This window comes from Pinus tabuliformis, chromosome X (assembly GCF_031772625.1).
Source record: "Pinus tabuliformis cultivar Carrire ecotype Pingquan chromosome X, CPIR1, whole genome shotgun sequence".
Classification (NCBI taxonomy): domain Eukaryota; kingdom Viridiplantae; phylum Streptophyta; class Pinopsida; order Pinales; family Pinaceae; genus Pinus; species Pinus tabuliformis.
Genome location: NC_142308.1, coordinates 305676838 through 305697930, shown reverse-complemented (window position 1 = coordinate 305697930; position 21093 = coordinate 305676838).

Here is a 21093-nt window from a genome sequence, read left to right as displayed (position 1 = left end):
TAGAATAATTTCTTCTCAGCACACTTATGACCTTTTGTGTATTTGCTATCACAATTGTAACAAAGCCCTTTTGCTCTTTTTTCTTCCAATTGTTGTGGTGTCAACCTTGTAGGTTGTGGAAGACTAGGGGCAACAACACTTCCGTCTTTATAGTTGTGAGTGGTATGCTTCCTAGTTGCCATAATTTTGCTTTCCATTTTTCTTGCTAACCTGAATGCCTTCTCTAATGAATCAGGTTCCCAAAGGCGAACATCATGTTGGATATTATCCTTTAAAGACCCTATGAACACATCAATCCTATGCTCCTCTGGAATATCTTTTACCCTTATGTTCAATTTTTGGAACTCCTCAATGTGCTCCATTATTGAACCATTTTGTTTGAGACTTATCAATTGGCTAAAAAAAGTGTTGCTTTTTGTATCCTCATAATGTGCTATCAATTCTTCCATAAAAATTGCCCAAGTGATAAATTTTTTACGAGAACAAAGCCATTGATACCATACAAACTGATTTGGTTCCAAATATACAGTTGCCATACGTACCTTTTGTGCGTTTTGCACATTATTGAGATCAAAGAATTGCTCCATCTGTAATATCCATGTGGCGGGATCCTTGCCATCAAACTTCCTCATATCAATTTTTGGAATATGGTGATTCTTTGATCCAACATTAGCATCTATGGAATCATGATTAACATTTCTTTTGTTCTCATCATGAGTTTCCTTTACTACCTTTTCACCATTAGTAAGTATTTCTTGTAGAAAATTTGTCAAATCTCTCTTCAAATCTGTCATGCCTGTCTTCAAATTTGTGTTCAATTCTATCTTCAAATTTTCCATCTTAGCTTCCACGCCATTTATCTTAGCATCTGTTAACTTTTGTGAGCGTGACATTTGTTGCACTTGTTCTTGTAATTTTGATATATCATGTAGCATTTCTTCTTCTTCTTCATGAGTCATGCTAGAGCTTTCAGGTTCCTTACTAGGTGTTTGCATTTTCTTTCCTCGGGGCATCAGTTATCGATAATAATGCTCTACTATTCCCTTTGAATTCCTTCAAAATAAATTTTCAAACCAAGCTTAAGCAAAAATTTTAAAAAATCTACACACCTTTTTTCACTTTGTAGGAGCTCGATATTGCCTCTGATGTATCTCTGTACTTTCCAATCATCTAGTTCTGAATTTGTGACCTGTAGTAGTTCTCTGTGTCCTCTTTCCAATGCCACCAATCTGATCCAAATTGGATTCCCCAAGAAAGAGTTATGCACAATCTCCCAAGATGACCTGATTATAGACCTTTCTAGAGGAGCGAAGTTGTATGAAGTGCCACGTGTACAACTTTCAATATTTGTTTCTGAAAATGATATACAAGAAACTAAAGTCCGTCCTCTTTCTGTACCTTCTTATGAAATTTCAATCTGATTCCCAAAGAGAAAGTTATGACAAGTTTCCCCAGGTCACCTGTTTTGAATGTAATTCAGGAGTCTGTAAAAAGACCAACTTCCTCAGATCATATCTCCGAGAATATCGTGCAAAAAGCTCTAAAATTTGGACCCAAGGTTCAACCCAATTTCTTCTCAAATGGGTTTTTTTTGTTACTTCTGAAACGTCACAGAAAAAAAAGTTATAGCAAAAATTCCACGATGACCTGTTTGGAGCAGCGAAACCCTAGAATCCAAAGCTCTGATACCAAATTTTATGAAACCAGCTCACAAAAAGATAGAAAAGAGAGATCCACGCCTTAGAATTCAGCCTCTTCGAGGGGGAAACCTCCTTTACATTACATAAATAAACAATTCTTGGATGATTCAAATGAAAAAACCTCCTTTCTATATATAGGAGTCTAATGAGTCACAATATAATCTAGCCGACCTAACAATAATAATATAAAGCCACAAAAAATAACAATAGAGGGATTCTATGGTGCACAGAAATAAAAATAAGGGGGTAATAGGGGCACAACAATATAAATAAGGGGTATAACTATAATAGTAATGGGGTAATCACTAGTATTATAGGGACCTAACAAAATCTCTACAATCTAGCAGTTGATCCATGCATTGCATTGAGTAACAATGAAGAACATGTTCATGGCCAAGATGTTGGATATATTCAGCATAGGCATATTAGAAACCTACATCATGGAGCTTTGAAAATAATGCAACAGATCACCACCAGACTTCCAAAATGCACCCTTGATGAACATTATGTTTGCAAGGGATGTAATCTTACAAAATATGTTAAATACTCCTTCCAGGGCTGAGATGGTAGAGTTGGAGCCATCTTGGAGTGAGTTCGCTCAGATGTGTGTGGATAATTTTCCACAGTCTCAATTGTGAAGAACAAGTATTATGTGATATTAATAGATGATTTTTCTGACAAATGTTGGATCTTTTTAATGAAGAAGAAAGATCAACTTTATTCAAAGTTTGTTGAACTTAAAGCCTTATTTGAAAATGAGACTGGAAAGAAAATTAAATCCTTGAGAAGTGATAATGGAGGAGAGTATGTGTTTAATTCATTCAAATAATTATGTGTGAAGGAGGGTATTAGAAGGGCGTTGATTGCACCCCACAACCTACAACAAAATGGGGTTGCAGTGATGATAAATAGAAGTATTGCATGAGTTGCCAGAGCAATGTTGCATGACCAAATATTTCCACTATCCTTGTGGGTAGAAGCTTGCAATACAATTGTTTACTTGTAGAACATGAGCCTCCATAAGATTCTTGGAAGGATTACACCTGAAGAGGATTTCTTTCGAACGAAGCCAAATCTATCCCACTTTCGCATTTTTGGATCCATAGTATGTTGTAATGTCTCCAAAGATAACAGGAAAAATTTGGAGCTCGCTGCAGAGAGGGGGATCTTTGTGGGTTATACCGAGACACCTCATATTGACTAGGTGTACTTGCCCTAAGTCAGGAGTGAGAGTTGAGAATACCCATAGGAGGAGCTTCTAGCTACAAAGGAGGAGCCTGAGTTAAATCCACATATTTAGATATTTCTCAAGGGAAAGAGGATGTTCTAGGAGGATGATGTGGAGCAGCCACATATGGAGGATCAAAATGCAGATCGAGTGGACACACCCACTCACAAAAACCCTTCCAGAGAAGGGAGTAAGAGAACTAGGATGGTTGAAAAATTGGTGCAGGAAGCTCAGAAGCAAGTTGGACCTCCTAGCTCCTTGCACATAAAAAGGATATCACTAGACTGATATACTAGATATATGGCACTCATGTTGGAGTTGATTGATTCTGATCCATTTTCTTTTGAAGAGGTAGTTTCCTAGCTAGTGTGGGTAGATTCCATGGTGGAGGAGTATAACTCCATCATGAAGAACAATGTTTGGGAGGTGGTGCTTAGACCTGAGAACAAGTCAGTTGTTGCTTCCAGGTGGTTGTATAAGGTGAAACATGTAGTTGATGGTAGTGTTGAGAAGTACAAGGCCAGATTTGTGGCCAAAGGCTTCTTAAAGGTGGAGGGGATTGATTATGAGGAGACATTTTCCCTTTTTGAAAGATACTGATCTATTAGAACTCTAGTTGTATTGGCAGCACAGTTTGGGTTAAGGATCCACCAAATGGATGCTAAAACTTCCTTCCTCAATGGAGTGGTTGATGAAGAAATATACATTGAGCATCTTGGGGGGTTCAAGACTTTTAGGAGGGAGACACATGTGTGTAGGCTCAAGATAGGCCTATATGGTCTAATGTAGGCACCTCATGCTTGGTACACTTGCATAGATTCTTATCTTAGTGGATTGGGAATCACTAAGAGTGAAGTAGAATCCAATCTCTACTACATTATGGTAGATGGTTTTCTGCTCATCTTAGTTCTTTATGTGGATGGTTTGATACTCACAAGAGATGATAGTTTGATCCAGTGTTGTTAGTAGGACCTTGCAAGAGAGTTTGAGATGCAGGATATGAGTTTTATGCACCAATCCCTTGGATTGGAGGTGTGGCGTGGAGATGGAGAGATATTTTTTGGACAGGGGAAGTACACCTATGAATTCCTTTACAGATTCCATGTGCAAGATAGAAAACCCATGGACACTCCTCTTGGTACTATATGGAGGAAGAATGATGCTTCTACAGGTGAGGTAGTAGATGGCACTATCTATAGAACTTTTTTGGGGTCCTTGATGCACTTGGTGAATACAAGGCCCGATATTTGTTTTGTAGTGAACCAACTTAGTCAGTCCATGGTGGAGCCTACAAAGCTTCACTAGAAGATGAAAAATAATGTTCTAAGATAACTCAGAGGCACAAGAGAATTTGGTTTATGGTACAAGCATAATGATGGAGTGAAATTCCAAGGCTTCATAGATGCAGACTGGGTAGGGAGTCCCTTAGATAGGAAGAGCACGTTGGGAGCAGTCTTCAGTGTTGGGTCAACAATAATTTCTTGGTATAGAAGGAAAAATATATTTGTAGCACTCAACTCAACAGAGGCTGAGTATATGATTTCTAGTCAGGTAGCATGCAAGGTTATTTGGATGAGGAAGATCTTGGTTGGTCTCTTCAGTTAGGGGATGGAGTCTACGTTGATCCACTCTAACAATCAGAGTTGTATAAAACTCTCTGAAAATATAATGTTTCATGATAGGTCTAAGAATATAGACATCATGTATCACCACATGAGAGATTTTGTGTAGAGGAGGATTGTTATGTTACAAGACATTCCTATAGAGGAGTAGGATGTATACATCTTGACAAAGGTTCTGACAAGAGGCAAGTTCAAGTTCCACAGGAGCAGGATTGGGGTTGTTCAGAAATATTTTATTGCTAAGATGGAGTGTTAAATTGTAGCAAGAAAAGGCTTCATTTGACTTGCGCCTTAGTCAAATGAAGAAATTTGAATTTCCACTTTAGTAAGGTGGGTTTTCAGGAAGTTAGTAGGGAGACACACATGTGTAGGCTCAAGAGAGGCCTATATGGTCTCAAGCAGGCACCTCATGCTTGGTACACTTGCATAGATTCTGACCTCAGTGGATTGGGAATCACTAAGAGTGAAGTAGAATCCAATCTCTACTACATTATAGTAGATGGTTTTCTGCTCATCTTAGTTCTTTATTTGGATGGTTTGATACTTACATGAGATGATAGTCTGATCCAGTGTTGTTAGTAGGACCTTGTAAGAGATTTTGAGATGCAGGATATGAGTTTTATGCACCAGTTCCTTGGATTGGAGGTGTGGCATGGAGATGGAGAGATATTTTTTGGATAGGGGAAGTACACTTATGAATTTCTTTACAGATTCCACATGCAGGATAGAAAACCCATGGACGCTCCTATTGGTACTATATGGAGGAAGAATAATGCTTCTATAGGTGAGTTAGTATATAGCACTATCTACAAAAGAAATTTGGGGTCGTTGATGCACTTGGTGAACACAAGGCTCGATATTTGTTTTGCAGTGAACCAACTTAGTGAGTTCATGGTGGAGCCTACAAAGCTTCACTAGAAAGTAGAAAATAATGTTCTAAGATAACTCAGAGGCACAAGAGAATTTTGTTTATGGTACAAGCAGACAGATGGAGTGAAACTCCAAGGCTTCATAGATGCAGACTGGGTAGGGAGTCCCTCAGATATGAAGAGTACATCGGGAGCAGTGTTTAGTGTTGGGTCAACAACATTTTCTTGGTACAGCAGGAAACATATATTTGTAGCGCTCAACTTAATAGAGGATGAGTATATGATTAGTCCAGCAACATGCAAGGTTATTTGGATGAGGAAGATCCTGGTTGGTCTCTTCAGTTAGGGGATGGAGCCTACATTAATCCACTGTGACAGTTAGAGTTGTATAAAACTCTATGAAAATACAGTGTTTCATGATAGGTCTAAGCAGATAGACAACATGTATCATCACCTGAGAGATTGTGTGTAGAGGAGGATTGTTATGTTACAATACATTCATATAGAGGAGTAGGATGCATACATCTTGACAATGGTTTTTGTTAGAAAAATTATATATGATAGAGAAATGCAAGACATATAATATGTGGAAAAACACAAACACATAAAACCAGAGAGGCACAAATATACGTGGTTCACCCAGTTTGGGCTACGTCCACCACGAACAGCCAGTCCTTCCTTTCTATTATCCAGCAAAATGAAGAGGCACAACCTACAGCAGATCCTCTATTTTCTCTTATAGTCTCACATCTCTGTTTCTTGCTTTGAGAATACACACATATTCAACAGCCTCAATAAAATACCCTCATGCAAAGAGAGGGGTTGCCTTCTAGGGCAAAAAACCCTAAACTAAACATAAATTCTACTGTTAGATCATCTGCCTAATGAACAGCCTAGATTGATAAGAAATTACTATACTTTTACAAGGCAATTTTACATCTGTTTTTAGCTTCGGAGGCGCACCCCCCCGCATGGAGGGGTGTACAATCTTCTTGGGAAATGATTGTAGCAACTCCACCGCTGCTTCATTTGCTAGACAATGAGTCCTCTTTGGACCTGATTGTTTCTCATCTTCATCGTCATCCTTGAAGACCAATTGAAACTGAGAATATTCTTAGTTTCTCCCCGGTTACAACTTTTGTTAGCATATCTGCACGATTCTGGCTAGTGTGTATCTTTTCTAGCTTCAACTCTCCATCTTCCAACACTGATTGTATGAAATGGTACTTGAGCTGTATGTGTTTAGTCCTGGAATGAAATGCCGACTTCTTTGCAAGATGAATGGTACTTTGTCTATCACCGTATAACATTCCCATATCATTCTTCTTACCCAATTCATCCATAAACCTTTGTAACCAAATCATTTCTTTACTAGCCTCTGTAGCAGCAACATACTCTACCTCTATTGTTGAAAGTGCAACAACACTGTGGATTTTTGAAACCCAACTGACAACTATTCCACCTACAGTAAATACATATCCTGTAGTGCTCCTCCTGTTATCTCTGTCACCTGCCATATCTGCATCAACATATCCTGTAGAGAAATGTTTGAACCACCAAAGCATAATGCTCGATTTGTGGTACTTCTTAAATATTTGAGAATCCATTTCACCGCCATTCAATTTTCTTTTCCTGGATTGTTCATGTACCTGCTTACAACTCCCACTGCATGTGCAATATCAGGCCTTGTGCAAACCATTGCATACATTAAGATTCCAACTGCTGATGCATATGGAACTTTAGACATATAATCCATGTCTTCATGGGTCGTTGGGCACATCTCCTTACTAAGTTTGAAATGGCTAGCAAAAGGTGTACTAACTGGTTTTGCATTGTGCATATTAAATCTTTTCAACACCTTTTGTATGTACTCATTATGAGACAATGTTAATTTGTAATTTTTCTTGTCTCTAGTTATTCTCATACCAAGGATTTGTTTTGCAGCTCCCAAATCCTTCATTGCAAATGAATTTGCTAATCTTCTTTTGAGAACATTTATTTCCTGCACGTTAGACCCTGCAACAAGCATGTCATCTACATACAATAAAAATATAATATAGCTGCCATCATTTTTCTTTTTCAGATAAACACAATGATCAGAGTGACATCTAGTATAACCTTGTTCAGATATAAACTTGTCAAATTTTAGATACCATTGCCTTGGAGCCTGTTTTAAGCCATACAAGCTCTTCTTCAACCTGCACACTATTTTCTCCTTCCCTTTTACCTCATATCCTTGTGGTTGCTGCATATATATCTATTCCTCCAAATCCCCATGGAGAAAGGTTGTCTTTACATCTAACTGCTCAAGATGCAAATCTTCAACTGCTACTAGACTTAAAATAGTTCTGATTGAAGTCATTTTAACAATAGGAGAAAATATTTCATCAAAATCAATACCTTTCCTCTGTGCAAACCCCTTCACCACAGGTCTCCCTTTGTACCTCTATTTTCCCCCATCTTCTTCCTTCAACCTCTAAACCCATTTATTTTGCAATGTAGTTTTACCTGCAGGCAACCCGACTAAGTCCCAACTCTGGTTATGCATTAAGGAGTCATCTCTTCTTCCATGGCTAGCTCCCACTTCTTCCTGCTTTCAACCTGCATTTCTTCTTCATAACATTTGGGTTCACCAGAATCAGTCAACAATAAATAATATAATGAATGAGAGTATCCTTCAGGGGGTATACTTATCCTAGTAGATCTTCTAACACCACTTTCAGGTGTTTGGGGTGCCTGTTGTTGTTGTGGTGGGTTTTGTTGTTGTGGTTGTTGATTGTTATTATTTTCAGGAACCCTTACTTTTTCAGTGATCCCATCAAGAATTGTGTATTCCTTGTTTTCTTTTTCCTGTTTCTTTTCCTGCAACTGATCTTATAAAAGACCTTTTCATTGAACACCATGAAAAGGTCTTACATCTCTGCATCTAATGGTTTTGTGATTTTCATAATCATATAAGCGATAACTAAAATCATTAACACCATATCCAATAAAGGTACATTTCTTTGACTTTGCCTCAAGCTTTGTTCTATTTTCTTTATTAATATGGATAAAGGCCTCACAACCAAAAGGCTTTAAAAAGGAGTAGTTTACCTTTTTACCTATCCATGCTTCCTCTAAAATACCACCATCCAAGGAAATTGAAGGCCATCTGTTTATTAGATAAACAACAGTATCTATAGCATCTGTCCAAAATTGTAAAGGCAATCCTGCATGCAATCTCATGCACCTTGCATGCTCCACGATTGTTCTATCATCCTTTCTGACACACCATTTTCTTGTGGTGTTCTTGGAACTGTCTTCTCTCTGCAAATTCCATGCTCTGAAAAGTACCTATCAAACTCTTTGTTGTAATATTCACCTCCATTGTCTGATCTCCGACACTTCAACCTTCTTCCTGTTTCATTTTCAACCAAAGTTTTCCATTTCTTGAAAGTATCAAATACATTAGATTTATTCTGAATATAATAAATCCAAGTTTTTCTAGTTGCATCATCAATAGAAGCAACATAATAACGAGAGCCACCGAGAGATGATACCTAAGCAGGTCCCCATACATCTATATGCACAAGCTCTAATTTTTCTCTCTTCTTTTCTTTCCTAACTATGAGAAAGCTGACTCTCTTCTGTTCTCCATAAATGCAATTCTCACAGAAGTTCAAATCAACATTCTTCAAATCCGGCAACAAATTCCTTGAGTGAAGAATCTTCATCTCCTTCTCACTCATGTGTCTGAGCCTATGATGCCATAATGCTGCATCTACTCCTCTGGAAGTTAAAGCATTAACAAAGTTAGAAATACCATTGCATAAATACAATGTACCAACCTTTTCGCCTTTTTCTATTACCAGGGCTCCTTTGGTGACCTTCCAAGATTTATTTGTGAAAGTTGTCACACAACCTTCACTGCCTAACTTCCCTGTTGAAATCAGGTTTTTCTTCAGATCTGCAACATGCCTTACCTCCTTTAGTAGCCATTGGTTTCCATTTTGTTGTTTTACAAGAGCCTTACCCATTCCAACAATTTTACAGGGTTTATCATCACCCAAATGAACTTGTCCAAAATCTCCTTGAACATAGTCATGAAAATATTTCTTATCAGGTGTGGCATGGAATGAGGCCCCTGAATCTACCACCCAGGAATCAATAATATTTTTAAAAGAAAGAATCAATGCATCTTGTAACACCTCACCTATCACATTTGCTTCATGATTGTTTTTTTGCTGTGCACCTCCTTCTTTTCCCTTCTGATATCTACAGTCTTTCTTTAGGTGTCCTTTCTTTCCGCATTTCTAGCACACTATCCCCGATCTAGACTTGGATCTGCCTTTCCGTGATTTACTGTGATATCCTGAGCTTTTTCCTCTTTCCATTCTTCTTCCCCTAGACTCTGCACTTAAAGCATTACTTGATGTCTCACCGGAGCTTTTCCGTTGCATTTCCTCGCTAAGTATAGCACCGAAAACATCATCAAACTTTAAAGTACTAGATCCAGAATAAGAGTTACTAATGGCCATTACCAAAACCATTCCAACTTTTTGGCAATGAGCACAAGAATAACAGAGCTCTAACTTCATCATCAAAGTTTACCCCTACAGAACATAACTGATTTGTAACTGTATTAAAATCATTTAAATGGTCTGCAACAGATCCACCTTCTGACATCTTCATATTAAATAATCGTTTCATAATAAATACCTTGTTTGAGGCTAAGGGCTTTTAATATAGTTTTGCAAATGCCTGAATCAAACCCTCTGTTGTTGTTTCCTTCGAAATGTTGAAGGCAACCGATGCCTCGAGGCACAACCGTACTCTTTCGAGTGCCTTTCTATCGAGAATATTCCATTCTACATCTACCATAGTCACCGACTTATTTTCTTTTTCGCTCAATGGTAGGTACAGATCTTTCTGATACAGATAATCTTCCATCTGCATCTTCCACAGTGGGAATTTTTGGCCGTTAAATTTCTCGACCCTGAACTTACCATCTTCTGCCATTTCTCCCACTTGAATGAGGAACCCTTCTTTCCTACAAGTTTATCAGCCAAATAGACCTTCGGCTCTGATACCAGTTGTTAGAAAAATTATATATGACAGAGAAATGCAAGACATATAATATGTGGAAAAACACAAACACATAAAACCATAGAGACACATATATACATGGTTCACCTAGTTTCGGCTACGTCCACCTCGAGCAGCTAGTCCTTCCTTTCTATTATTCGACAAAATGAAGAGACACAACCTACAATAGATCCTTTATAATATCCTCTATTTTCTCTCATAGTCTCACCTCTTTGTTTCTCTCTCTGTGAATGCACACATATTCAACAGCCTCAATACAATACCCACATACAGAGAGAGGTTTGCCTTCTATGGCAAAAAACCCTAAACTAAACATAAATTCTACCATGAGATCATCTGCCTAATGAACGGACCAGATTGACTAGAAATTACTATACTTTTACAAGGCAATTTTACATTTGTTTTTAGATTCAGTGGCGCACCCCCCGAAACCCTTGCCGGGGGACTGCTGGCCCCAGACCCCTGACCCGGGGGGGATTAGCCCCACCGGACCCCCGCGAGGGGGATAAGTCCCCCCTACACCCCCCCGCGTGGAGGGGTGTACACTCTTCTTGGGGTATACATCCGGCTGAAACAAAGACCTCTAAATAATCATGCTCCACACCCAACAATTTTATCAAGCTGCAATTTCAAGTGCCACAGGAGTAGGATTGGGGTTTTCTAGAAAGATTTTCTTGCTAAGAGGGGGTGCTAAATTATAGCAAGAAAAGGCTTCATTTGGCTTGTGCCTTAGCCAAATGAAAAAATTTGAATTTCCACTTTAGTAAGATGAGTTTTTAGGAAGTTAGGAGTGACATTGCCAAATCACTTAGTTAAGTTAGTCAATTTGATTTTATGGTCTAGAAGTAGACTTGTGTGCAATTTGGTGGCTAAGATATATCGATCTCGAGGTATTATCTTTAGTCAAATTCCATTATCTAAGCTCTAGTATAGAATAGAGTAGTATGAGTTCATTTGAGAAGTTGTAGCTTTTGTAAACTCAACTAACTCTCAGTTAACTAGTCTATTTACTAAAAATAGCCCTAGTCATGCATGCAATTCAAATTTCATAGTGAAGTTAGAGAGAAAAGGAATAATGTAATCATTATTATATACTAGTGAGTGTACAATGTTTGCATGTAGTAGGTGAGCTAATTTCCTCAGGAATTGATCAACGAAATAGGAGCTTCCTTATTCTTTACGAGCAAGAATTACGCAAGGTAATAGGAGGAAGTAGGAGGCCTATTTTGGGTAAGTATTGGCTAGAGAAGACTTAGGAGGAGATTAGAATTACAATGTAGATTGACCTTCAAGAATTGAAGTAGTCATTGTAATTAATCATCGTTTTCATATGATATAATACAAACAGAGGGGTTTCTTCCCAGATCGGTTCCCTAGTAAAAATTGTGTTCATTGTGATTGCATGATTGCATGTGTTTCTATTGTCAGTTTTTCTTCCACAAAATTTAGTAGAAGAAATTCATGTCTATTGATTTCAGTTTAATTTCATTAGCAACTGAAAATTTAAAGATATTTCTACATTTTTCCATTAAAAGCTACATACTCATACTTCATTATTTTTTAAGGCATTTTTCCACTAGAAACTGTACACTAGTACTTTAATATTGTTTTGTGAATTTTTCCATTTTGGATTATGTAACTAGAAACTACCAGTTCTACAATTAATTAAAAATATTATCATTTGAGCAACTCTTAATTTAATTTAATTTAATTCTATTCATATTATTTATAAAATCACAAATGGTATTAATATGTAATTTTGTGATTTTTTTTTCTTTTTATTTTACTCATGGAAAAAATTGTAATTTCTAATTCATAAGAAAGAAAGTAGGTTACATTCTATAGATATTACAAGAGCAGTTCATATGATTAGGGAATATTCAAATCCCTACATTTAATAGGTTAACATAAAAATAGATGAGCATGGACTACCTAGTGGTTAATTTAAGACAAAACAAAAACAAAAGAAATCTTGGAGAAAATAAAAGGACGTAATAATTCCTCAATCTCGTGCTTCATCCATTTTTTCTTCTTGACCTCAGCCCACCCCCTTGAAGTGGTTCCATGGGGACAATTTGTAATTCAAAAATTGGATTTCCACAATTCATTGAAGATACATGTTCCTTGAAGGAGGAAAACGTATCACATTCATGAGATATCTTCATTACTTTTGATGCAAAATCCTTAACTACTTCCATCCCAAAAGGAGAAATATTTGTATTTTGGTCTTCCTCTCTAGCCTGCACATGGAATTGTTTTTCCTCATTAAACACTTCTCAACAAGCATGATTGAATTTTTTTGAATCTGTTGTTTTCTAGAATTCTTCATCATGATCACCTTCATCATTGGGCTTCAATTCCTTACGAAATTTTCAAAATCCAAGCTTTTTTGTTTCGGTATGGGTGCTTTTTTCATGGAGGATGGACTTGGACATGGGTAAAAGTATCCTTAGATGTCCTATTTAATCACATATTTGACATTGGAAAACTATATTCTCATAATCCAAAATCTTGTCCATATAAAATTTTCTCTCTTAAGAATTATTTTCCGAAATACCCTTATTGAGGTATTTATCAACACAAATATGAACATAAGTGAACAATCCCAATGCAACTTTGTCAACATATATTTTCATGTAGCTGCCCAAAGTATAAATAATATACTCAAGAACTAACAAATTGCTCAAACTTAATGGAAATTTGGGAAGAGAACCCAAACTGGGCATTCTATTGACTTATAGATTGTTAGGGTCAAAATATGGAAACCATGGATAAAGTCCCACACTTCCCCAATACTAGGGACCTCCTTCAAACATTTTTTGATAGTCAAAATGATAAGAAAACATAACAATAAATAAACTACAAGAACATACTAGTACAAATATGGAGGAGTGGCTATTAAATTTTCATATGATCTCTCATGATCTAAATATTAAGTGGAGTCTTGTGAACTATATTGTTTCAAACTTCTACCCATGTCAGCTATTTTGTTTATCCAAAATTTATGTAGTGGGCATGCCCGATACTCGTGTAGATGGAGTTGGTTATTTGTTGCATACCACACCATTAAAAGTGGGTTTGGAGGATGAAGATGGACCTTTTCTCACCACTCCACCATACATGCGTAAAGTTAGAAAGAGAGTTGAATCTTGCATATACTATAGGCTGACAGTAGAGCCTCATCCTTTACTTGTTTCCTTTCAATTAGAGGTCACGATTGATCTACTAGAATCTACATCCTCTACTCTAGATTTAGCTTTATATCTACCTTAAATCTCGAGAATGTACACACGTCTTAATGGTTTCCCCTGAGAGTGATTTGATCATGACTTGAAAATGTTATTGTTGAGTTGGAATCTTATCAAACACTTATTTAGCAGATAGACAATTTTCAACTTGTTACAGGTGACCATTTCATGTCAGGGCCAAACATTAGACATTGATTGTTCTCCTTCCAACCCTTTCTTTGACATGGACTTGTTGTTTGGTTAATTCTATCCTTGCCTCGTCATCTTTTGGGCTTCATAAACCTTTTTCGTATCACTGTAGTAGCAACAATAGAATTGGGGGTTGAAACATGAGGAGCTAGATCATTAAGATTAAAGTTGGCATGAGGATTCACAACACTTCTAACTGGAAGTAGAAAAATGAAAGTCTTGTCCTTGATTTGCAACATATCCTATGCATCAAGCTTAAATGGAATGTTTTTGGGAGGATATTGCAAATCTCTTTTTTTCAACATTATAACAAATCCTCATGGGTTGATGGGAAATGTTCAAGCCCAAAATGAGTTTGCACATATCAATGTTGGCAATCAATTTCTTACTACCCCAGTTGAGAATTATCAGGAAGTGCTCAATGTAGTACTTGGTATATTCCCCCTTATGCTTCATAAAGATGGCTTTTAGATGTGCCATGATAGACTCCATTTGTTCCTCTCTCAAAATCTAGTCCACAACCCTTAATAGTTAACCACGTATAATTGTATGATGTAGGTATCATGTCTAAGTTTTTAAAATTTCAATTTCATAGCTAATTTTCTATAGTTTTTGGAATTTTTTTTAATATGTATTTTCATTTTTTATCATATATTTTTTCAATTCCCAACTTGTGATTTCATGGAAATTTTGGGGTGACTTCTAGACATTTTTGTCAACCATTTGCATGTCCAGCTTATTCCTATAATTTGGAAGCTCATGTGAAATAACTTAAAATGCTTCACTTTTAGCAAAAGGGGTCACGAAAAGGATGTCAAGATCAAAAGCAACCCATTCCTTCAACAATTGAGTCACTTGATAGTTTGACAAGCATGTTTAACATTATCTACTTTTTGGTGTATTATGTAATGATCTTCTAATGATAGTAAATGTTTTAAATTCTCTTTTACCTTCTACACTATGTTTCATTATTATCAATACTATGGTTGAGTATTAGCTAGTTTCTAATGGAGAACGTGGGATTTGATGGAGGCTTGATCTTCTAGATGGTATAACATCAAATCCATCTGTCTTCTAGTTTTTGGATTTTTTTTAAATATGTATTTTCATCTTTTTTAAATCCATTTTTTCAATTCCCAACGTGTGATTTCATGGAAATTTGGGGGGATCTTCTAGCTATTATGGTCAACCATTCCGACGTCCACCTTATTCCTGTACTTCGGAAGCTTATGTGACATAGCTTAAAATGTTTCTTTTCTAGTTTAAATGGTCACAAAAATGATGTCAATAGTAGAAGCAAGCCATTCCTTGAACAACAAAGCCACTTGACAGTTTGACATACATGTTTAACATTTTCTACTTTTTGGTGTATTATGGAATGATCTTCTAATGATTGTAAATGTTGCAAATTCTATTTTATCTTATAGACTATGGTTGAGTATTAGAAACACTATGATTTAGTATTAGATAGTTTCTAACCGATAACTTTGGATATGAGGGAGATCTGGTCTTCCAAATGTCATGACATCAAATCCATCTATCTTCCACTTCTTGATGATTGCATCTCCTATTTGATTTTTCTTCTGCGAGCACATTTAGTTTTATCTTCTCTTACAACTTTTTGTTTTTTTATAAATTATGATTTTGTTTGTTTATTTATTTATTTTTCATCTTATGCATAAATCACCATGAGCTTTAGCCTTCAAGTGGTGGTTAATTGTTATGTCGGTACTCCTTTTGGGTTTTCATCTCCTTTTATTTTACATTAGGGGCTATGTAGAGTGATGACTAAGGTTGTTATTATGGGGTTTAACCCATTCCTTTTTATAGTGAGGAAGAGGTCAGGGTTGTGAATGTCAACATGAGAAATGTTGGGATAGAGTAAAATGGGCATGGAGTGGATAGGCCTAAGAATAGATATTTAAAAGAGGCCATGAGAAGCCTCAAAATTGAAGTACTCAACATCAAGGTTGACTATGAGAGGCTAGTCAAGGAGTAACAACAAATTAACAATGAAATATTGCAAAGTACGAACAAAATTCAGAGAGAGTTGTACCAAAAAAGTGACTTTAGATAGGTGCATGGGTATGAAGCCAAAATAAGAGAAATAGGTTCTAGAAGCTCAAGTCATTCCAGGGGTGTTTCTGAGTAGCATTATCACTTAGTAAGGAGGTCAAGAAAGAGGGCTTACACTACCTAAGAATCAAACAACAACCCAAGTGTATCACTAGTCAAAAAGTGAAAGAGATGATCAAACATGGATAATTTAGAGGAAGAGCTTAGAAAAATTAATCCTCCCACATGTAATTGGGAGCATAAGAAAGGAGAAGAAGCTAAGGTTTGACTGCTACAAATAAGGAAATATTTGTAGTTGTACAATTATTCCTCGAATTTGGAAGCCAAAATTTCCTTTTATCACTTAAAGGGTAAGGCCAATTCGTGGCACAAACAACTCAAGGAGGTGAAACATTTGGATGAAAGGAAAATTACATGCAGGAAATTCGAGGAATATTTCCAAAGGAAATATTTATCAGAGCACTAATATGAGAGAAAGGTGTAAGAATTCTTTGAGCTCAAGTTGGGGAACATGACTGTGGAGGAGTATGGCCAAAAGTTTATATGCTATTGAGGTATGTGGATTTCATCAAAGATGAAAAAGACAAGATACAAAGGTATGCCATTGGGCATGGGAGCTCATTCAATGAACCTCTAACATAGCACATGCATTCGTGGAATACTAAACAATATCTTAATTTGAGTACATATAGGAAAATACCTGTAAAAATCGCTTTATCTAACACCCTACCAATACAAATCCAATACACCTTCCCATTTAAAAAGCCCCTATTTTCACTAGATATTCTAGGTATCCATTTGTTCATTAACATTTTTTCTACCCTTTTATATTTATACCCCTTTATATTTATATCCCTTTAATTTCATTAACAATGGTAAGTGGCTTCTCCACCTAGAAAGAATAACCTAAATACCAGGTAGCTAAAAAGTTGAAAATTTCAATTAAAAAGAGGTAGATATAAGTTGGTTTTTTTACAAATACATATTGTGGAAAATTTGAATGGAAAATATATATATTTGAATCCTCAATTGAATTTATCTTCTATTTAATACTACAAAAGATACACTACAATAGTTCATTACAAAACCTCGATAACCAACACAATGGCACACCTTTCATCTCACTTATATAATAGGAAGAGGAGAGAAAGTACAATGAATATGGACACATTGAAAATCGTATTTAGCTAGAATTTGTCAAATCATAGCCCTAATCTGATCACCTAGTGCACCATATACATTGCATGGTAAGAGTGCCAAGTAAGTGTGTCTCCATCGAAAGATGAACGGGAGCATGCAAGCATGCATCCATTACCTCAGATCTATGTCCTCTACCTAAGATGGGAATTTCTCATGCATAAGTATTATAATTGACTAAGGATTTGCACCCTCTTAGTAAGAATAGATTGTGCATGCTAAAAATAACAAAAGAAAAGCTCAAATAATAGAAAAACTTTATCAAAAACAAAATTGGCTAAATTTGAAACAACATCTAAAATGAAATTATTTGAAGGTGTGACATGCGTGCCCTACTATAATAAATATTTTATTTACCTTGACGATGAGAGATGATATAGGAATGTCCATGGAGTACTAAGGCCGATATCCATAAGGGAAATATCAATTATTCAACTAAAGAGGAATTTTTGGAACGGATGTCAAATCCTTGTAGCTCACTTCAAAGAAGAAAATATGGATCAACAATCAAATTTAGAAAATTAACTAATATTAAAAGAATTTGTAGATGTTTTTTTGAGATTATATGATTACCTCCACTAAGAGATAAAGGCTTCTCCATTGATTTGGTACCGTGAGCTTCTCTAATACCTAAAGCACCTTATCGAATGATTGCTCCAAAACTCAAGGAATTGTAGATGCAGATAGAGGTTCTCTTAAAGAAGGGATAGATATGTCCTAGTGTGTCACTGTGGGGTGCTTCAATTCATTTTTTTGATAAGAAAGATCGAACATTATGACTCTGTGTATATTTTTAGAAATTAAATAAAGTTACAATTAAGAATAAATATCCATTGCTTAGGACAGATGATATATTTCATCAACTTCGGGGAGATAAAGCATTTTCCAAATTTGACGTGAGGTCAGGGTATCACCAGTTGTGGATTAAAGAGGACGATGTCAACAAAATAAATTTTCAAACATGTTATGGTCGTTATGAGTTTGTATTGGTGCCCTTTGGCATATACATTGCACTGGGAGTTTTTATGTGTTTGATGAATGGAATCTTCAAAACTTATTTAGAAAAATTTTTCATAGTTTTCTTAGATGATATTTTGGTGTATTCCAAGTCTGAGGAGGAGCATGAACGACATTTGAAGCTAGTTTTATACGTACTCAGAGAACATCATTTATATGACACGCCAAGTAAATTCTCAAGTAAATTCTCATTTTATCAGAGACAAATACATTACCTCGGTCATATTATTTTGAAGGATGAAATACCTGTGCATCCAAAAAAATATTAAGCCCATCAAAGAATGGCCATCACCTAAAAGTGTAACAAAGGTCAGGTTTTTCATGGGGCTCATTAGTTATTATAGAATATTTATTGAAGTATTTTCAAGAATAGCCCATCCCATCACTTCTCTGCATAAGAAAGGTGTAAAATTTGAATTGTAACGTGAACGTGAAGAAGCCTTTTAGCATTTTAAGACTTTCTTAACTATCTATATGATCATTAAAGAATCCATGTCTGTATGAAACCTAGCATTGGTAAATCTTCAATATCGATGTGCATGTGATAATGTAATTGTGTTGAGATCTGGAGATTTCATTGTAAGGTGAAAACACCCCAGCCGAACCATTGAAGAAGTTACGGTCAAATATTAACCAAATTATGGGAGAATTTTTAGATATTGTATTAATTCTACAGAGACCTAGCATTGAGTTTGAAGAGACTACGTGGAATCTATGGATCTTCAAGCATGAGTGGGGGAACCATTGAAATGAAAGTAGGCCCTTACGGGCGATAAGGGCATCTATAGTTTCTGAATTATTTGTGAATGTAGATAAGTGACCATTAGAATGTCGATCTATCCATTCATGGTGTCATAATGTGAAAACAACCTCAAAAATTAATTGAGCGAGGTTCGAGTCTTTAAATTGATTTTTGTTCATGTGATTGTGTAATTCAGTGAATGAATGGAATTAAAAAGATCTTTCACTTCTATTTGGTACCTATTTATGTGATTACAATTGTGTTTAGAATGGGTAGTATTTTCATCTGTGGTTGTTGTATTAAACTGCAACCCAGATCTAGATCCATTATAGATTTAATATTGAGCATGGAACATATGTTATTGTGAACCATGATCAAATTTTGAGCTCACGGTAATTTGTAGCATCTGCGTTAAGAAAATAGTGGATGTCTAAATCATATTGATTCCTGGAATGTAATACGACGTTGGATGGAGTTTTGTGATCGTCGTTTAAATGAGTAAGAGGTAAGACTACTTCTCACTTCTGAGGTCTAGAAGTTTTTGACAATTAAAATCGCCAATTAGGATTCAAGAAATTGACCCAAGATTTTGTGGAAATTGATTATTATAAGGACCTAAATGCCATCGACAACGTGCATCACTCCCACGAGAAGCATTCATAAAGGTAGATCATATTTTCATTTGGCTTATCAAGAGGATATTGGATTAATGGAATGGATTCCTGTTGTAATAACCCAACTACCAACGAGTGGGTTCCTGCTCCTATAGACGATTAGGAAATGGTTATGGTTGTTTCATCGAAGCGTACCTCAAGGGTTTAAAGGTTTGATGTGGAGTCACTGATGGATTGTTTGTGTAATGTGATCCAAAGTTTATGAAGAGAGTGATTGTTTGTGTTGAGGAAAAATTTTAAGGATGGAAATTTATCTTAAATATTAGAAATTTTGGCAAATCTTACTTAATCCATAATATGAAAACTATAAAATTTTTGGTGATATTTTAGTAAAAATATTCAGACATTTAATGTTTTTATGTATAATTTTTTGGCCATTTTTAAGATAAAATTTTTTTTCTTATAAAATTTGGGTGAATCATTTTTAGGAAAAAAATGGGAATTGGCGAATTTGTTTTTTGGAAAAAGCATGGAAAATTAGCCCATCTGCAAATATTATCCCCTAAAATTTTACTTGTTTCTGTCACAAGCAAAAAAAAACACTTAAATTGTACTTTGTGAATAAAAATGAAGAAATATTTACACAAAAATAGCATGCCTTGTGAATCAACAATTTACCTAACCATTGATCCCTTGGCTAGAACACTTGAGCTTTAGTCCTTGTAAATCCATTTTCCTCATCATAACAAAAGAATCATGCTAGCACTCCCCGTGGTTGAAGCACTAACTCAACCTTTGTTAGCGCTTCCAACACTTTCCCCGTGGTTGAAGCACTAACTCAACCTTTGTTAGCGCTTCCAACACTTTCCTATTCCTCCCATAGGAGTTGAACATGATGCATCATGCACATAACACATAATTCTTATCACCCTCGGTGCTCTCGCTTAATACACTCTTCGTAACATGACTATGTCTACAACCTGGCTTAACTCTGAAGAAAAAATTGTTTAGCCGTTGTCTAATGTCACTCGTTTAGATAAATGAAATTCATAAAACTAGATGTTATAGGGTCCCATGCTATTCAGGGGTCCAGACGGATCCAGTTATAACTGACTTCTCCTACACCGTAAATATTTAATTTGTTTAGCAATACGGTTTTAATTTTTTATCCTAATATCACTTCCTCATTTCCACGCTAGTCGCGGGGTCCAATCCTTTACCCGGTGCTCACTCTGCTTTAAAGCCCAGATTCTTTTTGGATTCAAATTCTATATTTGGCATAGACATATCATGTAGTTTGAGACCCAATATGAGCACGAACCACAATGCTTTCAAATTGTTAAGACCTATGTATTTGTTCATGTTCAGATACGTATAATGGTTTTTTCCTCACTACACCCAAATGTCTCTCATCTTCGATCTTACGGCGTCAAGGTCACTCAACTATTGAACTTGCACTGGAGTTAACATTCACACCCTTAGACAATGGATGACGCTGCTATGACT